This window comes from Ovis aries, chromosome 3, assembly GCF_016772045.2.
Source record: "Ovis aries strain OAR_USU_Benz2616 breed Rambouillet chromosome 3, ARS-UI_Ramb_v3.0, whole genome shotgun sequence".
Lineage (NCBI taxonomy): Eukaryota > Metazoa > Chordata > Mammalia > Artiodactyla > Bovidae > Ovis > Ovis aries.
The window spans coordinates 179,327,156-179,333,540 of NC_056056.1; the positions used below are offsets into that span (position 1 = coordinate 179,327,156).

The following is a 6,385-nucleotide window of genomic DNA, read 5'->3' on the forward strand; positions in this document are numbered from 1 at the left end:
AAATGTTAGCTTAGCCAGCAGGCTACAGAGAACCACTGCCTGCGTGATCAGATGCGGGTGTTAGAAAGACTGGCCCCAGGGATGGTCAAGGTCAGGTAGGTGTGGGGGAGGGATGTGAGATTATGGGTACCAGATCCCAACAGAGCCATTCTGTCTTCAGAGCTTCCTTCCCTGATGTACTCACCAATCCAGGTTTCTCTCAGTGGGCTCTGAACTTCCACATAATTTTCAGTTTTATATTTATATGTCTCATGGATTAATTAATGCATGTGTCTCACTCTAAACTCCATGCTCCATGAATATGGGGACATTATCCTTGTGTTGTCATTATATCCGCAGCAACTAGCACTGTCTTTGGATATGTGTGTTAGTTGCTCAGTTGTGTCTGACTCTTTGTGACTTTGTGGACTGTAGCCCACCGGGCTCCTCTGTCCATGGAATTCTCCAGGCCAGAATACTGGAGTGGGGAGCCATTCCCTCCTCAGGACCATCCTGACCCAGGCAGATTCTTTACCGTCTGAGCCACCAGAGAAGCCCTTGGCACATATCACTAAGTCACTTCAGTTGTGTCCAACTCTTTGTGACCCTATGGACCATAGCCTGCCAGATTTCTCTGTCTATAGCATTCTCCAGGCAGGAATACTGGAGTGGGTTACCATGCCCTCCTCCAGGGGATCTTCGCGACCCAGGGATTGAACCCTTGTCTCTGATATCTCCTTCACTGGCAGGTGGATTCTTTACCGCTAGCACCACTTGGGAACAAACTAGGTGCTTAATAAATGATACAGTGTATTAAAAAGCAGAGACATCACTTTGCCAACAAAGGTTCATATAGCCAAAGCCATGGTTTTTCCAGTGGTCATGTATGGATGTGAGAGTAGGACCAGAAAGAAAGCTGAGCGCCAAAGAATTGATGCTTTTGAACTGTGGTGTTGGAGAAGACTCTTGAGAGTCCCTTGGACTACAAGGAGATTCAACCAGTCAATCCTGAAGGAAATCAATCCTGAATAGTCATTGGAAGGACTGATCCTGAAGCCAAAGCTCTAACACTTTGGCGAACTCATTGGAAAAGACCCTGATGTTGGGAAAGATTGAGGGCAGGAAGAGAAGGGGGTGACAGAGACTGAGATGGTTGGATAATGTCACAGACGCAATGAACATGAGTTTGCGCAAACTCAGGGAGACAGTGAAGGACAAGGAAGCCTGGCGTGCTACAGTCCATGAAGTTGCAGCGTTGGACACAACTTGGCTCCTGAACAACAACAACAATAAATGATGGGTGAATAAGGAGTGAGTGATCCTGGGTGGAGTGTGGGCAGTGCTTGGATCCCTGGGTACAAGGTTAACTGGGAAGAAGCTGCCAGTTGGTAGAACCTGGAGGCCAAGCTTAGATGAACTCTCAACTCCTCAACACCCACTTTGAGGAATATCTACAGAAAAATAATTTTTAGGAATTCTAAAATGTGAAATGGGCACAAAAAGACCATCAGGCCTCCCAGAAGAAAGCTGGCAGGGCTCAGGGGCTGCCCATTTTTCAGGATTACTCATCTGGTGCCAGCAGCCGCCTATTGGCACAGAGATTGGAGCTGCAGCCCCGGCTGTTTTGTACATAGGGCCTGGATCTGGACCAGGTACTAAATAAAGGCTGGAACAAAACGTGCCACATTTTCAATCCTGAACGTATCTCAGTGTCGACAATAAAATATATGTTTTTAATTTTTAATAAACTACAAAGTGAATGAGACTTGCTTTTTAACATCCGGTGCACCAGTTGAATCCAGAAGCCTGATGTGAGGGGGAAAGAACTCCATCCAGGGCTGGTCTTGACTCTCTGTGCCAGCTTCCATACAGGCTGACTCTGTGGTCAGTCACTTTGCGCTGGGAGTCTCCATTTTCTCATCAGTAAAATCTTCTCCCCACTCAACTCACAGGCATGGAGGTGATTTTGGAGGTTAAAATACGCTGAAAACCAAAGGGCATTGGATAAGTAGGAAGTGTCACTTAGGCAAATTAATTAGGTATTAATTAGGCAATACTTCTAAGGTATTTGAGGTACCTTTCAAAAGCGAGGATACTGAAGCATCTGTATCTCTTTCCAAGCTCTGTGGTACACATGAATACGTTTTTGATGTGCTGGCTTCATTCTCTGCACCTCCCAATTCACAAAGAGAAACTGAGGGGCTCAGCTCATCTTTCTGCCTATGGCTACATTATCAGGCCCTAGCCAATGGGCTGGCTGCCTCCACATCAGACTCCCGCCCCCTGTCCAATCAGCTGCAGCTGATGGCTCACATGACAGGCTTTCTAATATGCTTTTCAATGGGGTCACGGAGAGTCGGACACTTACTGAGCGAGTTCACTTTCACTTCCACGCACTGGAGAAGGAAATGGCAGCCCACTCCAGTGTTCTTGCCTGGAGAATCCCAGGGACGGGGGAGCCTGGTGGGCTGCCGTTCATGGGGTCGCACAGAGTCGGACACAACTGAAGCGACTTAGCAGCAGCAGCAGCAGCGGCAGATAGGTGCTATTATTATGTCCACTTTATAGATAAGGAGCGTGAGGCACAGGAGAGATAACCCAGCCAATGACACAGAGCTATTAAAATCCAGATCAGGATACACTCCTTCCATTGTCTTGTTCATCTTTCTCTCCAGCGCTTCCAGGAGTGCCTGGCACGTAATAGGCACTCCGTCTGCATTGCCAAGTGAGAGTTTAGGAATAATAACACTTATTTTACAGGTTTATTATGAAAATTAAGTAAGTTAATATTAGTGAAAGCATCTGGCCCTGGCCCTGGGATTGAGTGGTGGTGAATAAATATTGGTTTAATTCACCTGTGGATCATTTACACATCCTCCCTTATGGCTTGGGGGCCATTGCTCCAGGCAATCACAGGAAGAAGGCTAACCCTCAGGCAGGTGTTCTGCAGATGGTGTCGGCAGTAGAGCCTGGTGACCTTTCTTTTCCTCTTTCCCTCTGCTCATCCTGAGCATCTGTGAAACCTATTTGCCAGTGGAGCTGGTGGTCGAGGTAAGCCCCTCTCTGACCATCCTCCCCAGGCCTGCCTCCCTCCTCTCCTACGTGACCTTACCTGCCCCCATCAACACACACTCCTGCTGCAGGACTCTTCTGGGCTTTTTCTCTCCTGCTACCCGGCTCCTGGGAGGCTTCCTGTCCAGCCTTCCAGAATACTCTTTTCCAGCCAGAAACCACCTCTCCCCATTCGCTGCTCCCCTGCTTCTTGATCTACACCTTTCTTAAGATATTTTGCACTGGGGACACCACTGATTACCCCATAATGCTCATTCATGGTGGGGTGGGCATGCATGTCTGGGCAGGTCCACACTGGCCCTGTGACTTGGGCAGGTCACCTCTCCTTCCAGAGTCCATGCTTCCTATGGATAAAAACAGAATTAAATAATCCCCACTTGGCAGAACTGTGAAGGTTAAATCAAGTGATTAACTTAGGCTAAATAAGAAATGTTGGTTCCTTTCTACATATGATGCTTGTTGTTCAGTTGATAAGCCGTGTCTGTCTCTTTCCAACCCCAAGGACTGAAGCACACCCTGCTCCCCTCTCCTTCACTATGTCCCGGAGTTTGCGCAAATTCATGTCCACCTAGTTGCTGATGCCATCTAACCATCCCATCCTCTGCTGCTCTCTTCTCCTCAGTCCTTTTCTGATCTGACAGTCTACAGCACAATAGGTAAAGGAGTGTCGGGTCCAGCGCTTTTCAAATTTCTTTTCCACTGAGTGGAACCGTGTTTCCCACAGAAAGTTAAGCAGAAGTTCAGTATATAGGAACAGATCCACTGGGACTGCTCGTGTGGAGGCGGGACCCAGAGCTCCATCCACTTGGCTCCTCCCCCTGGTCTCCCGCTCACCCCAGGTCCCTAGGCACCCCTGTGAGCCCCCAGGACCCTCAGTGATGTTTGGAAGCCTCCCAAGTGGTCTCCCCACCCAGAGGGTATCTCTGGACCGTTTGTGACACAGGATCAGGAAACTCAGAATAAGGGCGCTGAGAGCGGTGTGGACGTCTGCTGTCAGGGGGTGTTTCTTTTCTCTAGTTGGGAGAGTATATATTCTTTTCACAGAGTTTGAGAAAAACAAGTGAAGAAGTTGCAGGGTTTTTTTTTTCCCCCTACCTAAGTCAGATCTAGTGAGGTATATATACTTTACATAGAGTAAAATTCCCTTTTTAAAGTGTACAGTTTAGCAATTTGAACAGATACAGTCATGTAACCATCACAGTCAAGATATAGAACATTTCCACTTCCTTAAAAACTCCTTCGTACTCCTGGCAGTCAGTCCCTCTTCCTACCCCCAGCCCCTGGAAACCACTGATTTGGTGAAAGATAATTCACCAGTTTCATTTCTGTTCCTATGCTCTTGCCTTTCCCAGACTGTCACGTGCAGCAAATCAAACAGTGGTGAGCTTTTTGTTTCTGGCTTCTTTCATTTCCCACACCGTGTCTGGGAGTCGTCCCTGTGGTCACATGGATCCACATTTGTTCCCGTTGGCCACCAAGTAATATTCCATTGTGTGAATGACCGCAATTTATTTATGGCTGATGGATATTTGGGTTGTTTCCAGCTTTTGGTTGTTATGGTTGAAACTGCTATGAATATTCCTATAAAATTCTGTGTGAATACAAAGTGTCATTCCCCTTGCATAAATATTTAAGAGTGTGATTGTTGGGTTAGATAGTAAGTTTATATTTAAATTCACAACAAACTGCCAAACTGGAGTTAATTTTTGGTGAGTGAACTGTGTTCCTTTGTCTGTGACCATGTGACTCACAGTTTTATAAGGGTTGCTTTGTACTTTTGGTGAGTGAATTACGGCTTTCTATGTTGTCTCTCCCAAGGACATTTGCATTTTAACCGGAAACAACTGTTCCATGCAAGAATCGCTCCCCCATCATGTAAGTCAAAGGATTAGCTTCTTCCTTCATGAGGAAATGTTTCCCCTGAGCTAGCAGGGAGAAGAAGGTGACCCTAGGCAAGGAGAGATGGGAATGCCATGTGGGGTACCAGTGAAGCATGTGTTAGCCTAGAGCTGCAGGTAGATGGATCCCTGGATCCCCTAAGTACGCTGACACCCAGAATTCTGCAAGGGAGCGTGACCAGTGTGGAAGCAGTTCTGGAAAGAAAGGGGCTGCTGGAGTGGTTCTTCCCTCCTAACACCATCCCTTGCTGTTTTTGCTCAAGCCCCTCTCAGATCCCATGTTTGCTACCAGGTGCAAAACAACCACTTTTTAGGCAAAGACGTGACAGAGGAGAGCTCTCCGGGGGACCATCTCTCCTGTCTCAGGTTCTCTTCTCCCATGCAAACAGTGGCAGAAGCAGAGCAGAAAGGGCCTGCAAAGAGAATTCAGTTTTATTTCACGCACATCTTTGACTTTGTCCATCCACTTCTCTCCGACTAACATTGAGTGGTCACTTATTATGTGCCAGGTACTGCGTAAGTACTTTAGTTAGTGTTAGTCACTCAGTCGTGTCCGACTCTTTGTGACACCATGGACTGTAGCCCACTAAGCTCCTCTGTCCATGGGATTCTCCAGGCAAGAATACTGGAGTGGGTTGCCATTCCCTTCTACACAGGATCTTCACCACCCAGGGATTGAATCCAGGTCTCCTGCATTGCAGGCAGATTCTTTACCATCTCAGCCACTAGGGAAGCCCATGTAAGCACTTTACATGCAGTAATTTTTTTTCAATCAACATGAAAATCCATGAGGTAAATTCAGTTATCAGCTCCATTTTACAGAACGAGAAGCTGGGGTTCAGAGGTGTGAAGAAAGTCCCCTCAGATCGTTATCAACTCTGACACTGCGTGCCTCCATGCCTCTGCGTATAGGGACTTGCTCAAATGCGTGATTAATGACTGAGAGAATGAAAGACAAAAGGAACTCCCATTTTACTGGTGGAAAAGCTGAGGCCCGTCTACAGAGGAGCCACTTAACCAGGTCATTCAGTGAGGCAGACTGCGAAGCTGGAGGGCAAGGCCTGAGCGTGGGACTGGGTTTCCCTGATGCCCCCAACCCCCAGCCTCCCAACCATGTTCCGCTTGAGCCAGGCGCCCCAGAGTCAGCCAGGCTCATCCCAGGCCTCACAGTCTGATGCTTTCTTCCTCCACGAGACTCTCCTTACACTCTCCCCGGAGCTTTCCAAAGCTTGCCCCTGGGCAGCTCTTCCCAGAACACCTTAAGGCAGCTTCTAAATCCTATTCCTGCTCTCACACCCTCGAGCACCAGCCCGCCGCAGTGGCATAGCCCATGAATCAAGCCACCTCTTCAGTTTTTCAGTTCTTCAAATTATTCTTGCTCTCTCTTAGCTCTCTCTTCTCTGTGCAATGCAGGGAGTTCCCTCCTTGGATTTATC

The 6,385-nt window shown here is 47.7% G+C and overlaps 1 long non-coding RNA gene across 1 annotated transcript; it reads right to left on the minus strand.

Moving 5' to 3' along the window:
* Nucleotides 1–1,683: 1,683 nt before the first annotated feature.
* LOC114113652 (uncharacterized) lies at nt 1,684–2,175 on the minus strand. The gene is made up of 2 exons (XR_003588525.3): nt 2,057–2,175; nt 1,684–1,962 (listed from the first exon to the last, which is right to left on the minus strand). It is a non-coding gene; the product is annotated as an uncharacterized LOC114113652 (long non-coding RNA).
* Between the last annotated feature and the right edge of the window lie 4,210 nt (nt 2,176–6,385).